The sequence below is a fragment of the Silene latifolia genome, chromosome 8 (genome assembly GCF_048544455.1).
Source record: "Silene latifolia isolate original U9 population chromosome 8, ASM4854445v1, whole genome shotgun sequence".
In the NCBI taxonomy this organism is placed as follows: Eukaryota; Viridiplantae; Streptophyta; class Magnoliopsida; order Caryophyllales; family Caryophyllaceae; genus Silene; species Silene latifolia.
In genome coordinates, this window is record NC_133533.1 from 64,025,026 (window position 1) to 64,048,993 (window position 23,968).

The following is a 23,968-nucleotide window of genomic DNA, read 5'->3' on the forward strand; positions in this document are numbered from 1 at the left end:
GAGTTTATCGCCCTTATTCTTCTTGCTTGATGATCAATACCAATTCCTTGCTGTTTATCACATGCCTTTTTTGAATTCACATGATTTTTGTGGTTTGGTTCAGGACAGTCGAGTTTTTCGACTGTCACTTGGGTTATTGCTGCTGTATCTTGCCTAGTTAGCATTCTTGTTGCGATTTTGCTGCTGGTTGTTAACTGAAATCACACTCCCGTCGATGCTTAGCCATGTTTTCACTGAACCTTTGCACGAAACTGCGATTAGGGTTGTTTAAGTCGAACTTTTCGACTGTCAGACGATCTTTATGCTGCACTGCTTTCATTAACCTCAGTTGTTCTCACTTGATGCTCTTGTTAACTGCCACTCCCGTCCCCTATCGCCATTACATGCTGTAATTCGAATTTGTTTGAGGATTTTTGGGAATTCTATGCTGTAGAGTCGAATTTTTCGACTTTTAGGGGATTTATATGCTGCCACATGCTGGTTTTACTTGTTTTTTTCGCCACGGTTAGCAGCTGTTTTCTTATCACACCCCTCCCCTATGTTTGCAGGGATGGATTCTAGTACTTTGCCGTCTACCAGTACCACCTCCAGTCCGTCCTTGAGTGAGTCAGTGGCCCCTGCTGTTGCCACTACCTCCACCTTAGTCACCACTGCAGCCCCAGTTTTCCTTGTTTCAGCTGCAGGGACAGTTTTTGCTCCAGCTAGCTCAGCTGGAAGCTCAGTTCAGGCTGCCACTTCCTCTACGGTCACCACCCCTTCTAGCACTGCTGCTAGTCCCTCTTCAGTGGTGACCACAGTAGCCACTACGTGTACACCAGCCTCTACTTTTGCACCTGTGGCGGACTCACCTGCGGTTGCAGCTGCCTTCAGAGCTGCCCTGGTTCGTTACACCGTCCGAGAGCGAGCTGCTGCCTTGCGTTCCAGAGGCCGGGGTCGTAGACAGTCTCGAGCTAACGCCACCTCCTTCTACCTCTTCTTCCGCCCCTAGCCCTTCTACAGCTGCTGCTCCTGCTTCTACTTCTGGGACAGTTACAGTTCGAGGGGACACTTCCCTCGATTCTCACCCAGATTATCCACAGGTACTCTTTGTTAATGCTTTAAATCGTGATAAATTTTATAACTTGCTGAAGTATATACATGTGCCTTCCCGATTTTTGGATAAATCGGCATTAGATAAACTCGGCATTTACGAGTCGATCCAGTACTTTACTACGGGTCACGGGGATGCTCGGGCTCATTACTATGAGAGGCCACACCTTCTTAAAGCTGAGTCTCGAGTTTCTCAGCTCTTTTACCTTCTCCCCAGATGCACATAAGACTGACCCCGACAGTCTTTCAGTCTCCTTCCGGTTGTTTAACCGGACTTTTCCGATGCCTCTAGCGGAGTGTGGTAGGTTGCTTGACCTTACCTCCTCGGGTGTGACATCAGACTCGAGGAAGGTTTACCGTCAGGTTTGGCGGTGCCTGGCCCAGACCCGTTTCCAGGAGCGAAAGCTCCACCAGGTCAACCATCCCTCCGTCCGTTGTTTTCTTAGACTGATGGGGAGCTCTATTTTCGGCCGAAAGGAGCCGAACAACATTACCAACACCGAGCTCTCCATCCTGGGCGGTTATCTGAACGTCGACTGTGAGGGTCCTTTTACCTTCAACATAGCCTACTTGACCGCCCAGTACCTCCATGACCAGGGGAAGAAGGAGGCGGGAACCATTGCCTGCGGTGGCATAGCCACCATTCTTGCCCACCGCCTTTTCCCCACCTGGCCACGTGACTTGCAGTACCTCCCGGGAGAGAGGTTACTGAGTTTGGACGCCATGCTCGCTCAGCATTGGCTGACCACAGACCACCGGACTTGGAAGATTGACGGCTCCTTGTCTGTTGACTTACCTTGTGACAGTCTCCCCCGTCTTAAGCCCTTACCTACTGTGGTAAAGGGCCACCGTCTGCCTGCTTTGCCTCTACTTCACCTTCCACTTCAGTCTCGTCCACCTCATGCTGCACCCGCCGCTAAGAAGCGGCGACTTGAGACTGGAGAGGGGTCCACACCTTCGGGAGTACCCACCTTCCACGGCTACTCCCGATTCGACCCCTACTCCCACTACTACTACCACTCCTACTCCCCGCTCCACCTCCCACCGACTGACACTGGATCGAGCCGGTCTTTCCGGCTACTTTCAGACCACCTCCTCCCTTTGTAGCGCCCGCGGTCCAGGACCAAGGGGGCGCAGTTTACGGTTTGTTGATCGAGCTTACAGAGCGTCAGGCTCATATGGAGAGGGACTTAGCTTTGACCCTACACCCTCTGTACGAGTACCACTTGCGGCGACACAGACCGATCCCGGAGGGTTGGCCACACCCTTCCTTCTTCTAGTACCCAGCTGAGGGGTACCCGGCGTCAGAGGAGGAGGAGGAGGACAAGGACCCCGAGGTTGCAGTGGAGAGAGCTCGCGCTGAGGAGCGAAGGAGGCGGGAGGAGGAGGAGGACCCGGAGTACAAGGTGGATGGAGACGACGACGACGACGACGAGTAGCTACTGGTCTACTCACTTCCCCAGTTTTCTGGCTGGTTTGGGGAAGTTCGTATTTTGTATGTATCTCTTACTCTTTTATTTTGTCTCCTTTATTTTATTATTTTTTTTATTGGTTGTATATTCTCGTTCCCCTGTATATATCTGCTGGTGTATGCTGGAGGACAACGAGGGCGTTGTCCGTTTTGGTTTGGGGAGGGTATTGCATCCCTTTGAGTCTGCATCTGCATTTTTTTTGCATCCACTTTTATTTTTCAGCCTTGCATTGTTTTATTTCATTGAAAAATCCAAAAAAATTGAAAAATTTCAAAAATTCAAAAAAATATTCACGTTTATTTCTATATATAGGTTGAGTCAGAACGGTAGATTCCCATGATGACAATGCACTATAACTGGTCTTTTTGCTTGAGCCTTGCACTTTTATTGATAGTTATTAGCCTTGTCATACGCATAGTCTACGAATTTCTGTTCAAATATAGCTGATTGTTTAGACTTGACTGATAAATTGGCAAACTACTTAAACAATTCTGAGTTTTAGAGCCCATAACCGGTGACATTCATGACCAGTTCATTAGGAATTGAGAGTAGTAATCCTTGCATAGCATGTTCATCATTTTTGCACATTCATGACATTCAATTTCTTGTTAAATGCACATATTCGGGTTTGTGGTTGGTGTCACATGCAGGGAGGTGTTTGAAAATTCCCCTTTCCTTATACTTTTCACCCATTTAGCTCCAAATTAGCCAAAACTTGCCTTTTTGACCCATTAGCTACATTCCAAATTAAGCCTGCCTAGTCAAGCTAGTTTAGTATGTCCTTTTGTGGTATGAGTTTTCGTCTGGAGTTTGGCCGTATCCCTTTTGTAAGGAGTTGTTGGAAAGTTGAGGAGAAGGAGAAAGAAAGAGAAAACGTGAAAGAAAAAAAAAAGAGAAAACTTGAAAGAAAAAAAAAAGAAAGAAAAAATAAAGGCTGGAACGTGTAAGAAAGAAAGAAAAGAAAAAGAGAATGTGAAAATGGAGGAAACAGACGTGCTCCTCTTGTCTGAGTTGAGAAGATGTTCGAAGATGTACAATCGAAAAAGGTTGATTTGTTTCAGTTAGTTATTTCAGACGGTGTTTAAAAAAGGGAAGTTTGTGACCGTCTGACTCCTCCGTTCTATCCCATATTTTTTTGAGGAGATTGTGTTTTGAGTCTAGTGAGTTTTGTGCCGAATGAAGGGCACATGTACTTAGTCTTTTAGTCAGTTGAGATTCGGATGGTTTCATTATGGTCCTGTTAGGAACTAGCTTGACGCTTTTACCTCCACATTTCCATAACATGTTTTGCTATTTCTCACCTGAACCTTACTATTCCCAAATCATTTGCAAACCCTCGGCTGTGACGGACATTATTGGTTGGAATGTGTGCATTAGTACTTGAATTGTCTTTCATTTTTGTTGCATGCATGCTATGTAGGTCGCAGTTAGGTGAGTGACTGTCTTTCCTTCTCTCTTTTACATATAACATTCACCCTTTTGCTTCATGAGAGAAGAGTGACCACGAGAGAGTCCGATTTTGTTGGTCTTGCAAGGTCGAAAGGTTGGCTATATTTCTGAACAGCTTATAATTCGTTTGCGTATTGACTGCCTAGCTTTAACTGTTAATTTTTGTTGCATTAAATTGGTTCAAGTAGACAAGTTAAGCTAGCTCTGAGTTATCATTTCCGTTCCATTAGTGTATAGTTTTGAGTTTACTCGAGGACGAGTAAAGGTTCGGTTTGGGGAGATTTGATACGTGCCTAATGTATAGTCTTTTTAGCCTATTTCAGCACGTATTTCTATGCATTTTCATACTGTTTTTATGGTATTTTGCCCCGAATTGGCTACTTTGGTTCGTTTTGCCCATTTTGTAGAAACGAACGCGAAAGTAGTGGAATCGTACCCTTTTCGTCCTTTTTGCATGCATTTAGAGGAGACTGGATTTTCCTGAGTGAGATACTGTGTTTGGAAGCGTCGTGGCACGCAATACAAGGCACTTAGACGCGGACTTGAGCTGAAATGAAGATGAAGTACTCGATCGAGGAGTTTTACCACTCGATCGAGTGGTTTTCACGTCCTCTGATGGTCGATCGAGTGGTTTTTCACTCGAGCCTTAAGCTGCACAAAGACCTGTTACTCGATCGAGCACCTTTCCAGTCGATCGAGTAGAAATTGCTGAAGAGTTGGTCGATCGAGTGGTTTTAATCCACTCGATCGAGTGGTTTCGTTTGTTTTGGGATTTAAACAGCCCGTGAGTTGTTTATGTTCGTTAAACTTATTTTCTTTTGCTATTTTAGCACGCTTTACTAGGTTAATTAGGATCATATTTGATATTAGAAAACACTCTACTGTTAACATTATCACGTACTTCATCCTTCTCTACTATTACTTTATTTTCGGGATTGTTTCACTTGGAATTTGTGTTCTTTACGCCGGATTCGCTTGGATTGTAATTCCTTCTCTTCCTTTAATAATAATTAATCATTTGTTTGCTTTTATTACTTGTTTCGTTGCATTTACTTCTTGCCCTAATCTTCCTTATTGCAATCTATTATTATTTCATTATGTTTTCTGCTGGAATTTTAATTGCTATTAGTTTAATTAGCGATATGAGTAACTAAATCCCTTTCATGTTGTGATTAGGGAATCTGCGGTAGAAATATGACGACGTAGTAAATGAATTAGATGAATTAATTGTGAGACCCCGTCACCATAGCAATTTAACTGTATTTATTCGACTTAGTTGAGTGCACGCTTCTATGTCACCCTTTAATCTGGCTAAAATTAATCCTGGATCGAAAGATTGGACTAAATAGGCCTGCTATGAACAGTAGACTACCCTAATGAGGACGAAAGTTAAGTTAGTGGTATTTTAGGATAGAAAGTGGCCCGAAAGGACCTTTCAACATCCGTCTCACATTAGTTCGTCTGAGTCATTTACAGCTGAGTTATTGGACTACCGTAGTGAACCGAAATCCCGACATGTCCCTCTCTTCTTGATAGTTTAAACCGATTTTCTGCCCATATTGCTTTTGTTTTTATTTCCTTTTTGTTTAAATCTCGTAGTTTAGAAATCAATTCAAAAAAACCCCCCATTGTTACTTTAGGACTAGAATTAGGCAACTGTTAATTACATTACCTCCCTGTGGATTCGATACTCGACTGCCTCTGCTACATTTTAGTTGAGACCGTTAGGTTTTATCTTTGATAGGGTTGCGATAGCCGTGTCAAACAGCAGTGGAGGCATTCAGGCAGGGGTTACTACTACCTCATAGCGACTTATACAATGAGCTCACTAAGTATCCCTGCCATACCTTCGAAGATGTCCCGGCCAAAACTCTTGCTTTTATCAGGCTGGAAGAAGATAAGAGCAACAAAGTCGGATCATCTAGTGGACCAAAGGACTATGAAAAGAGCAATAAGAAAAGCAACAAAAGATACAATTACAGACCTACTCCATATTCCAGGCCGGACCATTCAAAAGTCAACCTGGCACATGAATATCAAGGTAAGGCTAAAGTTTTTCCACCTATTTCTGAGCATAACTTCAGTGTTGATATTACAGGGTTAATCCAAAGGCTTGACAACATGGGACCAGTAGTCAGATGGCCCAGAAAGATGGAAAATCCTAACCCTAGGAGAGATAACTCCAAATGGTGAGAATTCCACATGGACGTTGGACACACAACGGATGATTGCTTTACCCTGAGGAAAGAAGTGGCTTACCTGCTGAAATCTGGATACCTGAAAGACCCGATCAAGACGAAGGGCAGGAATACAGACCAGGGCAAAGAGAACCAGGAGCATAAGCAGGATCGCAGCCTTCCTCCACCACCTCCGATCTATGAAGTAAAGTTCATATCTGGTGGATCACAAATCTGCGGCCTGACCAGTTCAGCAGCAAAAAAGATAGCCAGGACGACAAGGATTGCATCACCCTGTAAACCGGATCACCTCCCAATAATCACTTTCAGTGATTGTGACCTAGTAGGCCTCCCTGATGTTCATCATGATGGCCTGGTAATTTCTATGCAGATTGGAACCGCCACGGTAAGAAGGATCCTAGTAGATGGAGGCAGCTCAGTGAACCTGATCATGCTTGACGTACTGAAGGCTATGAAAATTAACGAGGATTAAATCACCAAAAAGTCCAGCATTTTGGTAGGGTTCAGTGGAGAAACCAGAAGCACATTAGGAGAAATCCACCTTCCAACCTACGTTGAAGGAGTCTCATCTTATGAGAAATTTGGAGTCCTAGATTGCTTGTCATCCTACAACGCAATTTTGAGCAGACCCTGGATTCATAATGTCAAGGCTGTGCCATCGACCTATCACCAGTGTATCAAGATACCAACGAATTGGGGCATAGCCAAAATCAAAGGGGATCACAAGACAGCCCAAGAATGCTATATAACAGCCTTGAAACCTTCCGAGGCAGGTAAGTCCCTTGCATAGCAATTATCGTACCCTGTCAGGAGTACTTATGTAGCACCTCCCAGAATGGAAACAAATCAGGTAATCCTAGACCCTGAGTACCCTGACAGGTATGTTCTAGTAGGATCTGACGCCCCAGATAGTGTCAGACCCGAACTAGTAAAATTCCTTAAAAATAAATCATCTCGGTTTGCTTGGTCTCATTTTGATATTACTGGAATTAATGCTGATATAATTACACACAAACTTAATATTGACCTATCTTTTAAGCATGTGCAATAGAAAAGACGAAAATTTACAGCTGAAAGAAATGCAATAATCAACGAGGAAGTGGAAAAACTCCTAGATATGGGAATGATCAGGGAAGTAATGTACCCTGAGTGGCTGGCTAACGTGGTTGTTGTGGAGAAGAAGAACGGAAAATGGAGAGTTTGTGTAGATTACACCGACTTGAACAAAGCCTGCCCTAAGGACCCATTTCCTTTGCCACATATTGATACCATGGTAGATGCCACAGCAGGGCATGAGATGGTGACATTCATGGATGCCTGCAGTGGATTCAATCAAATAAAAATGCACCCTGCTGACCAGGAGAGTACTGCATTCATTACAGACTGAGGCATATACTGTTACAAAGCCATGCCTTTCGGCCTGAAGAATGCAGGGACAACGTACCAGCGCCTGGTCAACATGATGTTCAAGGATCAAATAGGTGATATCATAGAAGTCTACATAGACGACATGGTGGTAAAATCCAAGAATGCAAAAGATCATGTGAAGCATTTGGAAGTAGCGTTCCAAATATTGGAAAAATACAACATGAAACTCAACCCTGCAAAATGCCACTTTGGAGTCTCTGTAGGTAAGTTTCTTGGTTACATGGTTACGAAGAGAGGCATAGAAGCCAGCCCAGAACAGATAAAAGCTATCCTGGAATTTCAGTCACCCAAGTCTGTCAAAGATATTCAGAAATTGACAGGTTGAGTAGCCGCCCTGAACCGGTTCATATCAAGATCCTCTGAAAGGTGTAAAACATTTTACAACCTGCTCAGAAGAAACAAGCAGTTCCAGTGGACGGATGAACATGAAGCAGCCTTTCAAGACCTAATATCTTATCTGTGATCTCCACCCTTACTGGCTAAACCAGAGAAGGGAGAACCTCTGTCAGTATACTTATCCGTCACTGACACAGCAGTTAGTGCAGTCTTTGTAAAATAACAGGAAGGCCAACAACATCCTGTCTATTATGTAAGTAAGAGCCTGCTGGATGCTGAGATGAGGTATGGATTACTTGAAAAATATGTCTTAGCTTTATTTATGTCATGTACTAAGCTACGTCCCTATTTTGAAAGCCACCCCATTATAGTCAGGACTAACCTACCCATAAAATCTGTCCTATGCAAGCCTGAATTATTAGGTAGGATGGCCAAGTGGTCAGTTCAACTTAGTACATATGATATTTCCTTCGAACCCAGGATAGCGATCAAATTGCAGGCCTTGGCAGACTTTGTGGCTGATTTCAGCCCTAACCTAAAACCTGACCTGGAAAAAGAGGTTAATCAATTGGAAAATAAAACCCTAGACCAAGAATGGACTCTGTTCATAGATGGGGCATCTAATGCCAAGGGGACATGGTTAGGATTAGTGCTTAATCGCCACAGGGAGACATGATAGCTCAGGCTATAAGCTGTGAATTCAAAGCTACTAACAATGAAGCGGAATATGAAGCTCTGATAGCAAGCTTAAAGGTATGTCTAGACCTCAGTGTTCAAAACCTAAAGGTAAAAACTGATTCACTTTTAATTGCTAATCAAATAAAGGGAATTTATACGGCCAAGGATGCAAAAATGGTTTCATATTTAGAATATGCAAAAAACCTTACCGCTAAATTTGCTTTATTTGATATAGATCAAATATCAAGAGACCTGAACACGCAGGCTGATGCTTTGGCCAGCCAAGGTTCAAATTTTACCTCCGCGGTTTTCGATAAAATACCAATTGTTCATTTATTAGAGCCGGCTATCAGCAAGGCTGAACAAGTCAACCCTGTCAATCAGGATAGTAATTCTTGGACAAACCCTACTATGATTGGTTTCTCCGAGGAATACTACCTCAGGGAAGAAACGAAGCAAGGGCTTTTAAAATCAGAGTTTCAACCTATGCTATTATCAGTAAAACTTTATTCAAGAGATCGCATGCTGGACCATACCTGAGATGCTTGGAGGCTGACGAAGCCAAACAAGTACTTCAAGAAATACACGATGGAAATTGTGGTAACCATAAAGGAGGAAAAAGCCTGGCAAGTAAAGTACTCAGGACAGGCTACTACTGGCTTACACTGAGGGCTGACTGCCTGGAATACTCTTCAAAATGTGAAGCCTGTCAAGTTCATGCACCAATAATACACCAGCCATCTGAGCTCCTTCACTCAATTTCTGCACCCTGGCCGTTCATGAAGTGGGGCATGGATATTGTAAGAAAGTTGCCCGTAGCTCTAGGACGGAAAGTATTCATGCTGGCTATGACTGATTATTTCTCCAAATGGATCAAAGCCGACTCTTTCAGGCAAGTAACCGAAAAAGAAGTAATATCCTTCATCAGGGCGAATATTATTTGCAGATATGGAGTCCCATCAGAAATAGTATGTGACAATGGAACCCAATTTATGGGGAAAAAGACCAAAGCATTTTGCCAAGAATGGAATATCAGCCTGGTAACATCAACCCCTGGATATCCAAAGGCCAACGACCAGGCTGAATCCAGTAACAAGGTAGTTATAAGCTGCCTAAAGAAGAAACTAAAAAGAAGACGAGGTAGATGGGTTGAGGAACTTCCATTAGTGCTATGGGCAGACAAGACGACCCCAAAAACATCGATAGGCCAAACACCCTACTCTTTGGTGTATGGTTGTGAAGCTATCATCCCTGCAGAAGTTCGGGTGCCGACATTAAGATATGGCCTGAACAACGTTGAAGCAAACAGAAACCTGATGCTAGACAATCTGATCCTGACAGAAGAACTAAGAGACGCTGCCAAAATCAGGATGGCATCATATCAACAAGCAGTAGCCAGGACTTACAATAAAAATGTTAGAATTAGAGTCTTCAGGGAAGGAGATCTTATCCTATGAAAAGTTTTTCCAAACAAAAAAGAAAAATCAGCAGGCAAGCTCGCCCCCACATGGGAAGGCCCTTACTTAATTGATTCAATCGTTGGACAAGGAGCATACAGGCTCCAAACATTAGAAGGAGAAATGATCCCAAGATCTTGGAATATAACACATTTGAAATTATTCCATGTATAAAACCTATGTCAGGCCATAATCAGGTACATAATCATATCTTTACTATCAGTAATTTAACCTGACGTGGTACCTGAAAAATTACGTGTTTCATATGCTTTATATTCAATCCATGTCTATATATCTAACTAACCTAATTTCTCTTATTTTTTGAATCCTGAACAAATATACATGATAAATGTTTATATGCATAAATATTCAGGATTGAGGGCTACTCTACTATATATCAATTTCTGAAACAAAACTTTGCACTTAATTGTGCCTAACGAGTTGGTAATCATCACCAGATACAGTAAATGTCAGGACCAATCAGGCATGAAATAATTGCCTGACCTGACTAGGTTTACTGCACATATTTACAAATGCCTGGACGCAGCAAGACGGTGGAAGGGTGTGCCATCCCAACCATTATTCTAAAAAGCCCTCCTGTCAGGCCGAGTACCAAGCCCTCCAGTCAGGCAGGGGACATAAGCCCTCTTGTCAGGCCGGTTTTCCCACCCCTTCAACCAAGCACTATGGCAAAAACCATACTTGGTTGAATTACTCACGACAGCTCAAATGACAGGACAAGTTCAAAAATGTCTTACAGGTTAACAAAATAAAGATTTTGACAGGTGCACAGGATTGGAAAAACAAAGTTCACAAGTTCAAAAAATTCAAAAGCAAACAGAAGTCAGGAAGTAAGCAAAATTAACCAAGGAAGGCCATTAATATCATATTAATAAAGGCCTTACCCCCTGGGGCAAAGGCACCAAAATATTCATAAAAGCCAGGGATAATCTCCCTGACCCGCACCGAAACAAAGAAAATAAAATTGTTTGTCCAAGGACATCCCCCTAGATAGGCCAATACCAGCAAAGAAAAATTCAAATTACTGCTTCTCCTTAAAAATGGCATAAGCACTCTCACTCTTGGCCTGACCAGCCTCAGCATCAACATCCTGCTCCCCTGAAGAATCGACCTCTTGTTCATTGCCCATGTTGTGCAGATCAGGATACCTAGAGGCAGCGAAGGCCATCTTAGCTTCAGGGTTCCAATTCGCCCTAGCCTCCACAGCTCGACATAGCAAATTTGCCCTACCCTTAATATAAAAATACAGGGAGGCATCATCAAGCTTGAACTCTAAATCATCCCTCTCTAGGGTAAGCTCTTCATTCCTGTCCAGCGCCTCCTGTAAAAGCTATTTGTTTGAGCCTGCCTCAGCCTTAGCAGCATCCCTCTCAGCCTGCGCCTTCGCCAAATCAGCAGCCAAGTCAGCACGAGCAACATCCAGTTCAGACTTCAGCCTATCATGATCGGACCTCATAAGATCAATCCTGGCTACCAGAGAAGTAGCCTGATAAGTATTATGGAGACAGGCCGCGACACCCTAACCAAAAACAGAAAGAATAGTATAAATATTATGTCATAATAATAAAAACCTCCAAATAAAATACATATATTACGAAATATACATAACAATAAAAAATAAAAATGGCGTACCTCCCTTACAGCAGCCAAGGCACTTGCCAAAAGGCTGACAGAGTGATCTACTAAAGCAACTGCCTGAGTAGCAGTCTCAATAGGATCAAGGGTGAGCATAACATCTGACTTGGAAGCAGCATAGACCCTGATTTTTACTTTAGCAGCCTCCACATTATATACCCTGGCTCTCACTTCCCTGACTGGGGCAAACATATCAACATCTTCTATTTTTCTCTTCGAGTGCTTCAACAGAGGGCAGGAACAGAGAGAAACCTTGGCAAAGACATCGGACAACTCGGTTAAATCCATAACAGGCTCAGCATCACCGCCTTCCTGGGAGCCTTCCTCCTTAATCTTAGCCAATATGGCTGAAAGATCAGCCATACCAAATCTGGCAAGGCGAGTAGATGACCTGGTGGCTATAATACGAAACACTACATTAGCAATAAAAACTAACTATCATGGAAGAGCCGAAATAGGAAGAAAAAAGAAAACAAAATAGACTTACTGCCTGAAATAGAAGCACTAACAGCCTTCGAAGGTTTAGGCTCCCTGGTAGCACCATCAGCTTTCAGGCAGCAAGGAAGATGGACAGCCCCGCAACAGAGAGGCCAAGACCTCTCCAAAGGAGGAATAGCAAGGAAAGCAGAAATGTTTGCAGTAGGGTACTCGGTTTCAGTAACCCAATCATCAACTGCGCACAAAGGAGGTATGATTCAATATAATTTTATTTTTTACTAACGAATAAACATGCAGGATAAAAGGAAAAGCCAAAGTACTCACCAGCAACGCAATCTTCATAGTTCAAATATGCCAAATCAGGGCCCACAGATTGGTCTTGATAAACATGTACCCAGCAGCCCAGTTCTTGTCATGGCCACTCTCCGGATTTTTGAGAAGGGGAGTAGTGGAAGGCCTGACCTTGAAGCTTATATGGCCAGGACTATTGGTCTTGACAGCATAACAGGTCTTCAGGTCATCAAGGGAAAACGAAATATTATGTTTTTTGCAGAGATACTCAACGGAGCAGACCACTTTCCATACCATAGGCATCAATTGATCAGAAGGGACATCAATTTCATTAATAACCTCCACCATAAGAGGAGAGAAAGGAAGATTACAACCTGCCCTGAAGGCCCAATCATGAATACAGAACCAAACAGGACATGCCCAGTCAGCCCTGATAGGAGAATTTTCAGGGATCCAAACTTCGGAATCAGCAGGAATGATTCCCTTATCTTTCGGCATCTTTTCAAATTCAGGCTTCGGGCGATTTGAGAGAGACTGATCATCTTTCAGAGCTTTTGTGGGTTTGAATTGGAAATCACCATGGAAAATTGAAATCAACTTGAGAGGAGAATCATTCGGTTTACCAACCACAAGAGGTTGAGCAGCAGAAGATGAAGGGATATTCTCAGATGTAGTTTCCTCAGGGTTTTGAACAGGTGGAGTTCCAGGAGACACTGCACCCCTGGAAGATTTCTTTTTTGCGGCCATTGTTGAAGAATTGTTAAAAATTAATCAAAGATTAAAAACTGGAAATTAAGGAACTTGAAGAAGAAGATTATTAGAAGAGAATAAAGCAGGTTTTTTGGTGAAGATTAACTTAATGAAGTGAAGAAGTATTTATAGTCGGTGAAACTAGGGTTTCAACCGCAACTTGGAAGGATAATAATTGAAGAGGTTGCAGTAATTGCAACACGCGTCACAAACTGATCAACTAGCCGTTACAGGAACTGATTAGCCACGATCTAACCGTTGAACAGTTTTCCATAGTTGGAAGTTATCTCCTTATATTTTGTCCTGACACAGTGAAAATAAGGAGATAAGGTGCAATTGTTGGGCCAGGAAATCCGCAGATATCCCTGATCAATATCTTACCTTGACCTGACTGTCAGGGTGTCAGGATGTCAAGCTACCAGGACACATGAAGATAGGCGCCAGGCCATGGAGAGGACAACGGTCAAAATATCAGGACGATATTAGACAAGGAAATCATATTATAAGAAGAATATACGCGCATCATTAATTGGGAAGATTCTATAATTAAGGCAGCAATTAAGGGCATAATAATGGGTATTATTACGGGTAATTAAGACAAGATATTTGGCATTTATGGTGAGATAAACCAGCCGTTCAGCATATCACTATATAAGAAGCACTTGGAAATCATTCTAAGGAGAAGAAGATATATTCAAAGCATACAACATTCTCTTATAACACTTAAGCTTATTACGATCAATTGTGCTAAATATTCTATAAAATAGTGAAATCCTCTCCTGGCTTGGTGCCCGTGGTTTTTCCCATTTAAGGGTTTTCTACGTACAAAAGTTCTTGTCTTATTTTTGTTCTTTTATCATACTTTAAATTTCTTGCATTATACCCTGTCAACCTGACCCACAGATTAATCAGAGCTAGTTAACCCTGCCTAGACCTATCCTGACCTGATTTCGCCTTGCGCAAAATTCATACAAAACAATAAGAAAGACAATTATTAAACCTAGAATACGAAATTAAACTAAAAAGCCCGAGCTCATTAGCGAGTTACTCGATCGAACAGTTTAGAACTGTTGATCGAACACATTCATGGCAAACCCTTTCGATCGAGTAAACAGACCACTCGATCGAGGAACTCCAAATATGCACTTCTCGATCGAACAGAGAATCCATTCGATCGATATCTTCTTCTCTTAAAACCACTCGATCGAACAGAAAACCATTCGATCGAGGACTTGCCACTGCACCCGCTCGTGTTCTTCACTTAGTTAGCTTCCGAGACTCCTTCACGCATCCTAAGACAGTAGTATTTCCGCTCCAAATCCACTCATCCTCTAAATGCAAGCTAAAAGGACAGTAAAAGGCTCGATTCCACTACTTTCTTGTCCATTCCTGCAAATAAAGCAAAACAAACCAAAGTTGAATATTCGGGGCATTTCGTAGCAGAAAACTACGAGAATCGCATAGAAATACGTGCATAAAAGGCTTACAAAGACTATATAAAATGCACGTATCAAATCTACCAAAACCAAACTTTTGCTTGTCTCTAAGCAAACTATGAATGCAACTAAAGACAACAAACAGAACGGGACGAACTCATCAGCTACAAATTATCTACCCAAACCAATTTAATGCAACAACTAACAAAGTGGCAATAGGTAAGTGCAAACGAGTTGAATCAATGTCTCAAACTACTGAACCGTCAACCTTGCAAGACTCACAAATATCGGACTCTCACGGGTCGTTCGTCACACAAATTAAGCACCTGGCGAGTATATAAGTAAGAGATAGAAAGAAGTAAAGACACTCACCTAACTCGACCTATAAGAACATGCATGCAGTCTAACATGAATAAAGTCTCTACAAACGTGCATATGCATTCCAACCAACTAATGACCAAGACACATGCCGAGGACTTACATTTGGGTAAGTGAGGTAATGGGTAAGAAGGCGCTATAATAAATTTGGAGACGTGGAGTTAACAGCCAAGCTAGCAACAACAGATCCAAATTAGAAACACTTCCCAACTTCATACTCAATATAAATCAACGCAAAACAGTGCTAACTTGCAGCACACAACTCACTAACCACCCTAGAATCGTCAACTCCCGATAAGATAAAAATATAGCATGGGAGCGTAAATCACAACATATAATTTTTTGGCTCATGATTTTTCGTAATCTTTCTTTTTCCTTTTTTCATATTCTTTTTCAACTTTTTCTTTTCATTTTTTCTCATTCCCTTCAACATTTGCACCAACTTCTAAAGCAGATATAACCATATTGCAATGGACCATTCCCAACAGCTACTAATTACTAGCTCGGCTAGGGTAGGCAAAATTATAGATTGTAGCTATATGGGACAAAATGGGCAATTTGGCTATGTGGAGCTCATGGGTAGAATGGTATAAAGGGGACTGCCTCTCCTAACATGTGTCACCAACCACAGACCGAATGCATACAGGTACCAAGTAGACTGAATTCATGTTTATGCAAATTGATGTTACATGCCTTATAGGGAGTACTACTCACATCCTATATGAAACTGGTCATGAATGTCACCAGTTTATCAAGCTCTAAACCTTAGAATGTAAATGTAGCTTGCCAATATAAGAGTCAAGTCTATTCGTTCAAATAAGAGTGAAACAAAAACTCGTAGATTATGCATATTACCATGCCAACAGAATGCCAAGAATATGCAAGGTAAGGGTGGTAAGGGTAAAAGGACTCAAAGTAGCGTAAAATTTCAACGTTCCGACTCAACCTAAGTGCAGTAATAAACGTGAATTTTTTTAAATTTTTTATAGGTTTTTGTTTTTGAATTAAAACAACAATGCATGCGAAAATAAATAAACGTGCAAACTAAAATGCAACAAAACATGCAGACACAGATATGGATGCATACCTCCCCAAACCAAAATGTACAATGTCCTCATTGTACCAAAAATAGGGAAACAAATGCAAACTGAAGAGAAAAGGAGAACGGAAGTCGGAAACTTACAAGAATACGCGATGTAGGGACCTCCCCAAACCAGCCAACAACATGGGAGGTCGCTAACAGCTTCATAGCAACATCACTAGAAGCGAATCAAAATGGAAGTACTCGATCGAAATGATACAATGATCGATCGAGTGACCTGTGCATCTAAGCAGTTCGATCGGGGAAGTAGGGCTCTCGATCGAAAAATCCTCCTTTGCAGGCACTCGATCGAGAAGAAGATGTGTTCGATCGAGTGAAATCGGCAGCAAAAGGGTTCGATCGACCATAACAAGTACTCGATCGAGCCATCCACGTTAGATTCCTGCAAAGATGCAATAAACAGCCCGCGAAACTAACAAAACAAGCTAACTGTTCCAGACTATGGTTTAAAAACCAATTATTACATACGCAACAGAAACTTAAAAGCAAATCAACTAAAAATTTAAACTTCGGGTTGCGTCCCGGACAGCGCTAGTTTCAGACAGGTCCCAGCTCGACCTTTTCTTTCTTCAAGAGCCATCCAAATTGACCCCAGTCAAAACAGCTCAAAGCACGAAGCAACGGATCAAATAACTGCGCATGTGCTACACAAAACTGTAAGTAGCACCACAATATAATAATAACATAGGAAATTAAAATATACAACCGTTTAAGCCTAACGAATTTCCTATGACAGCTCCCAAAATTATCAACAAAATAATTCTGCCCTCCAGCTACGGGCGGAATATAAAAGCTCAAATTAACCGTAGGTGGAGAATAAGGGAGCTCAGGAGCATTTAAAAACAATCTAAGGTACCGCCTTAGCTTAACGAATCTCTGATGACAAATATGGTAAAAATTATTAACTTATTTGTCCATCCGGGAGAGGGTCGAGCATCAAAATAAAAAGCAGGAGTCATATGAGATAGTGAACTATCAATACCAACAATAATGAAATTATCGTTAACTACCTCAGGTCGGCTCCTAACGGCGGAATCATTGACAGAAGGATACATTACCTCTTCCGTGCTAGGAACGTTCACTGATTCAGCTATCTTCTCGTTACCCTCCTTTATGGGTCCTATCCCGTAAATCGCAGCCTCTAAAGCATTCAGTTCGGCTTTGAAAATGGGGATTCACCATAACCATTGTCTTTGTCCATATCATCATCCAAAACGGACCAAAGTGACATATCATTACTCTCCGTGGCCATATCACTCGATCGAGAATGCATATTGCTCGATCGAGGAGTTTCTTCGTACAATTCACTCGATCGAACAAGGCAAGGTGTTCGATCGAGGTCTTCCTCATATAAACCGTTCGATCGAGTGGTCAGTTCTGCTCGATCGAATTCCTCCTCATAGAATTTACTCGATCGAACAAGGTGGGTTGTTCCGTCGAGTGTTTAATGCTGAACCGTAGTGAAATGCTTGAGAAATGCTTCGTTCTCTTCAATTTCCGAGTCGTACAAATCTTCATCATCAATAGGCAGCTGAGGTCCTTCATAGGAAGGATCGCTCTTGGTACAAATAGAAAGTACCTCCTCTGAGTGCCTATAGTCCATCTCGGTAGCTAATTGAGCTATTTGAGATTCAAATATCTTGACACGAGCTTCTCTAGCTTTATCAGATTCCTGCACTAGAAGTGCAAATGCCTTCACCAAGAATTTCAGTTCAGCAATCTCCTCTTCATTCTCTTCAACGGGATAAAGGGTTTGTTGTTGCGGGGGCCAGATAAACGGAGGCTTTTGATAGCCTCGTTGCTGAAACGGATGTGGTGGCACATATGCAAAGGAATGAGTGGCTTGCCTATGCTACCTAAACGCATAGACTTCGTCGTTCCCCGCTAGACAGATAACATCATTGTGCCCCGCAGCACCACATCTCTCACAGTAAACCACCTGCTGCGCCATAGGATGGAATATAGGTGGAAGATCAAAGGTACTCAAGCCTTCCCTTTGGTGATCTTTTACCTAGAACTTTCTAGGTAGGACCTGTAGGGCTTATAAAAACAACACTAATGAAAAAGATAAGAACTGCCTCAAGGAATAAATCCCTTGAGGCTAAAGACAGACAAAAACAACAAGCAAATAAAATAGTTGCCTCCCCGGCAACGGCGCCAAAATTTGATACCGTCGTTAGGTACCAAAAATAAATACCTAAGTACTACTAACAGAAGTCAGTGGTAAGTAGGGTCGATCTCCACAGGAAGGCGGTCACTATCTACTTGTCAATTCATTCTATCTATGGTCACAATTTGGGGGTTTGAGTGTTGTTACTAAACTAATGAAGGCAAGGCAAGGGATGAAAGAAGAGAGAAATCAAATAGAGAGAAAAATGTCAGGATGTCGGGTTATCATGATAGATGCACAAATCAATGAAGGTAGGTCAGTCGATCTTATGTGAGAAGGGTAAAGGAAAGGTCCTTCCGGTCCGCTATCCGCCCTAAATACAACTAGCTTAGCTTCCGCCCTTACTAGGGTAGTCTATTTCTCATAACAGGTCTATTCATTCCAATCTTCCGATCTAGGTCTAAACTTAACCAAATTAACGGGTTTAGAAGCATGCATTCAACTAAACGATTATAATTAAATAGTTAATTAAGCAATTCTCACATTAAATCTCCTAAACCAACTATCGCATCATTGCTATTCTACCATGATTCCCCTAATCCTAGAATTCAAGAAATTATCTATGCATAACAATGAAAACAAGAGCGAAAAATGAAGAAATAAATAACATCGCAAATTAAAGAGAATAAAGAGAGAATTACAGATTAGGATCCGGAAATAGAGAGAAAAGCAGGATTCAACAGTAAGTAATGGAAAAGTAATGTATGATGTGTTCCTAAAACCTAATGTCGTCTTTCCTATTTATAGGAAAGACAATTATTAAACATAAAATACAAAATTAAACTAAAAAGCCCGAGCCCATTAGCGAGTTACTCGATCGAACAGTTTAGAACTGCTCGATCGAACACATTCATGGCAAAACCGCTCGATCGAGTAAACAGACCACTCGATCGAGGAACTCCAAATATGCACTTCTCAATCGAACAGAGAATCCATTCGATCGATATCTTCTTCTCTTAAAACCACTCGATCGAACAGAAAACCATTCGATCGAGGACTTGCCACTTCACCCGCTCGTGTTCTTCACTTAGTTAGCTTCCGAGACTCCTTCACGCATCCCAAGACAGTAGTATTTCTGTTCCAAATCCACTCATCCTCTAAATGCAAGCTAAAAGGACAGTAAAAGGCTCGATTCCGCTACTTTCTGGTCCATTTCTGCAAATAAAACAAAATAAACCAAAGTAGAATATTCAGGCCATTTCGTAGCATAAAACTACGAGAATCGCATAGAAATACGTGCATAAAAGGCTTACAAAGACTATATAAAATGCACGTATCAATTATGACTTATGGTGAAAAATGACTTGAAATGGTAAAAACCGTTTGAAGAAAAGAAATAAAATGAAATAAAACATATGGAATGATGAACTCAAACACGTTGAGTTCTGACCTGAGAGGCCAGAAGAGGCGCGAGCCCCCAGGCGAGGCAACCAGCTTCTGTCTCAGCCCAAAACCCTGTTTTGGCTCGATCTTTCAAATTGTTACATCGTGTTATGCATGATTTATGATGTTAAAGTCATGAAAACAGTAAATAGAATATGAAATAAGAGGATTAATTACACCCTCATACTTACATGTTCGGTTGCTTGACTAGAAATCGACAAAGTCTAAAACTTATGAGTCGGAAAGCTCGATTTGAAAAACCGTTTTTATAAATATGGAGTATTGCTTTGCTTTAATGTGAGTGTAGTTGGTCGAATTTTTAAGTCAAGTATTTTTAATGCACGATGATGGTACCAAACAATGTGTATGGCTCGTGTTTTCAATTGGTAGGTCGAAAACACGTGCCAGTTTTTTACTTTAAAAGTCGAGGTCTAGAGTTTTAAGGGAGGAAAAAAAGGGCGGACTCTCGCGTAAGTGTAAATGGTGGTGCTTGAAGGGTATTTATAGAGGAATGTGTGGTGTTGTGCGTTTTGGGCGACGTGGCCATATATGCCACCCATTGTGGCGCGAGTACATTGGCGACACAAGGGGTTATCTTATCCATTTCGCAAATTTGGAATTTATGGTTTGTTCTATCCTAGGGTTTGTTGGATATGTTTTGTGGTTATTGTGTTTTTACCATATACAATAAGATATGGGTGATATTTGGGGTGAGTTTGTTGTGTTTGACTCGTGTTTGAGTCTGGATTTGAATTTTGAGTCGTTTTTGGTCCGATGTCAATTTTGACTCTAATTAGTGTCATTGCGACCCCGTCGTCGTGCATAAAACACTCCAGGTATTTTTGAAATATTTTAACATGTTTTTCATTTTCAAAAACGTTTTTTGAGCTTTCCGACACACAGTTATACAAATTGTCGATCAAATGCAGCGATTTCTGAAATATGTTATAGTCCGATAATCATCGGGTGTTTGTTGGGGATTCCACATATACCGGGTATCTACAGTAGCTAATCTCCCTACTAGGATTTAGGGGAGCCATGATTTTTAGACGGTTTAATTAGGTTATTATATCTCGAATGATTATTGTGTTAGAATTGTTAATTGTAGCAATTACTTTTGGTTATTTGGTTAAATGCATGTAACCAATTGATTAATTTGGTAAACTCCGACCTTGATCAAGAAATTGGAGAGAGCTAGACCTCCTACGAACAATAGAATACCCTAATTAGAGCGAAATCATATTAGAAGCATTCTAGGGCAAATAGCGGACCGAAAGAACCTGTTCACTACCCTTCAGACCGTAACTATGCTGATTTTTACCCTTACCATTGACCGTTGTTAGACCATGGGCAACCGACAATCCTAGCCATTTCTCCTTATAATTAAACTCAATTTCTACTCTTTATTTCTCCTTCCTTCTCCACTCGTAGTTTAGTAATTCAAACAAACAACCACCCAATTGTTACCTAGACAAACTTTAGTTAGCAAGTAGAACACATTTCAGTCTCTCTGAGATACGATCCCGACTCCCCTAGCTATATTAGTTAGAGACCAATTGGTTATCTTTGGTAGATATACGATTAGCCAGTCAAATCTTGAGCACACTTTTCACACAACTCCTCATGTTGAACCATCACATTGACTACTTGTTGTGAGTTGGAGGCTTGTGCAGCGGCTAACTCATCAAACTTTAAACTTAGTGTTGCCATTTGAGCACTTACGGGAGAGGAATCACCATCATTGGCTTTCAACGGGTTTCCTCATTGGCTTTCAACGGGTTTCCTCGTTGATTGCCATAATTTGCAGTATGTGTAGCCATCTCTTCAAGAAAATCCCCAAGCCTTGTCGTCATCCACCGAAGTAGCAAATTTACCATTCGCTAGCGATTCGATAATAGCTTTGCAATCATCATAAAGACCCTTAAAAAATTGAGTAACGAGGAGCCATTCCTAAAACTCATGGTGAAGACATTCGCGAACTAGCTCCTTAAACCGTATGCAAGCTTTATTCAAACTCTCATTAGCATTCTATTTGAAACAGGTGATCTGGTTTCTTAGCACATTGAGGAGGGTAGTAATTCTTGTAGAAGGCAAGAGCATGGTGTTCCAGTAAGTGATTCCCAAAGCATCTTTATTAATCTTCTTAATCCAATCTCTAGAATTGTCACAGAGAGAAAAGGGGAATAACATCTCCTTGATCCCATCTTGAGTGATCTCAGTTTAAGTAATGGAAGAGTATTAATCAGCAAATATTGAGATATACTTTGGGAATCTTCAGTAGCTCCTCCCGCAAAATAATTCCTTTCCACGAGGTTGATAAAAGCAGGACGGACATCGAAATTGGCCGTAAAAGTAACTATCATCTTAAACCCGGTAGGAATGGCAGAAGCCTTAGATTTGGAATAGAAGGAAAGTTTCGGCATCTTGAGTGGTAAAGTAACGGTAACATGTATAATTGACTCTTCAACAAAAGATGTTTCTGCAACGAACTCCTCGTGTAAATTCTCTAAGGATTCAAGATCAATTGTTTCAGATATTTCGTTGAAGAAATTTCTACGCTTGTATAAGGTCCGCACAGGTTCTGGATCAAAAGGATGTAATTATGAACTACGAGAAGATCTAGGCATAAGCAAAAATGTTACAAAAAAAATGGCGAGAACTGCCTCAAGGAACGAAAGGCTCATTATGACGGATGGAAATATTCTAAAATTAAATAACAACCAGTAAAATACACTGTTATTTTAGGAAACGACGCCAAAATTTGACAAGGTTAGGTCGTATTCGCACTCAAAGATATTCCTAAACGGACACAAAAAAATAATATAGATAGTGAAGTCAAGGGTCGAATCACAAGAAAACGTGACTAAATTACCAATTACCTATGGTTGGATTATAGATTATTGGGTAAAAAATGATTGGTTTGATTGGTAGTAACTAAAATGATTGTAAATAAGGCGAATTCAAATATATTAAACGGGTCTAGGGATTTCTATTCAGAATGAATATCAGGGCAAAGCTTCAGAGAGTTGAGTCATCTCCTCGACAGATCCTTGACAAGAATTCTCCTGATGATACCTAAGACCGACTCTTTTTATTTAATATTTTAAATTAAAAATTAGGGAATTAGGGTCAATTAACTAACTTGGACTCATTACCTAATAGTGCAAGTCCGGTCGATACAATACGCCCTTTAGATCGGTACTTAGCATGCGGTCGTTATAACTAAGTCCGTCTACCTAATTACTGCAAGTCTTTCTTCGTAATATTAATCCAGCATACGCTAATTAGTGTTTAGCGTAACACTAACAAGTTTAACAATGGTCATTCTAGTAAGAAGAACGTCTCATTCAATACCGCGAAATTTTGATAAATGAATGAAATAACTAACCGACCATTCTGCCCCTATCACAAAATGGCCCGCTGGCCTGGTTTTCCCTTTTAACTTTGAGACTTGCAATTTTTTCAACAATTTCCAATTTGGCTCACACATATAGTACAACTTTACAAATCAAGCTTTTGAAATCAATAGTCTAGAATCTAGATAGTAGGGAGTAGAATGTATCATAAAAAAAGGTGCAAACATATTAACACATTGAAAGAGAGACAAATACATAGGATAGCGGCGTGGGTGATGAGATTAGTCACATAAATAGAACAACAATAGGGAGAATGCAGCTCAATATAAAAGCACAAAAGTTTGGTTTCACCGAAATATCCCTTTCATTCTGACTCTTGATTGCTCATTACTTACTGTACTTTATTCAAGATGAAAACTGGCAGTTTCCTGACTCTATCAATTGGACAATTGGTAAAAAAAATGACCTAAATTTGGAGTGAGGGAAATCATGTGAGATTAGCTTGTTGGACCACCTGCTTTCCAATGTCTCACTCTCTGCATTCCCTTCACTTCCCGATGAGCTTCGAATTTTGCAGTATTAAACTGGACCGCAATATTCGGTTCTAATCACTTGTTTACCTTTAATTTAGGAACAAATATTAAGGTAAGAAGAGGAATAGAAGACCATTTATATTTAGTTAATGTTGATGATTAGTGGACATAATAAATGCATATGATCAAATTACCTATAAATAACCTATTTAAGTTATGATTACTATTACGTGATTATTATCGACTCGCGACCAGACTTAGTTAATTAAATAGTCAAGTCTTGTTTGTACAATTACACCATAACTACTACAAAGGATATTTCAAATAAATGTTTTTAATTTCTGTTCCGAAAGTTAACTTTAGAATAT

General features: G+C 41.0%; 1 long non-coding RNA gene and 1 other non-coding gene across 2 annotated transcripts; one reads left to right on the forward strand and one right to left on the reverse strand.

Moving 5' to 3' along the window:
* Positions 1-20,835: 20,835 nt before the first annotated feature.
* LOC141594386 (uncharacterized) lies at positions 20,836-23,645 on the reverse strand. Its single transcript, XR_012522167.1, has 2 exons — positions 23,323-23,645; positions 20,836-22,292 (listed from the first exon to the last, which is right to left on the reverse strand). It is a non-coding gene; the product is annotated as an uncharacterized LOC141594386 (long non-coding RNA).
* LOC141597925 (small nucleolar RNA R71) lies at positions 21,666-21,772 on the forward strand. The gene has a single exon (XR_012523134.1). It is a non-coding gene; the product is annotated as a small nucleolar RNA R71 (small nucleolar RNA).
* Positions 23,646-23,968: the final 323 nt, after the last annotated feature.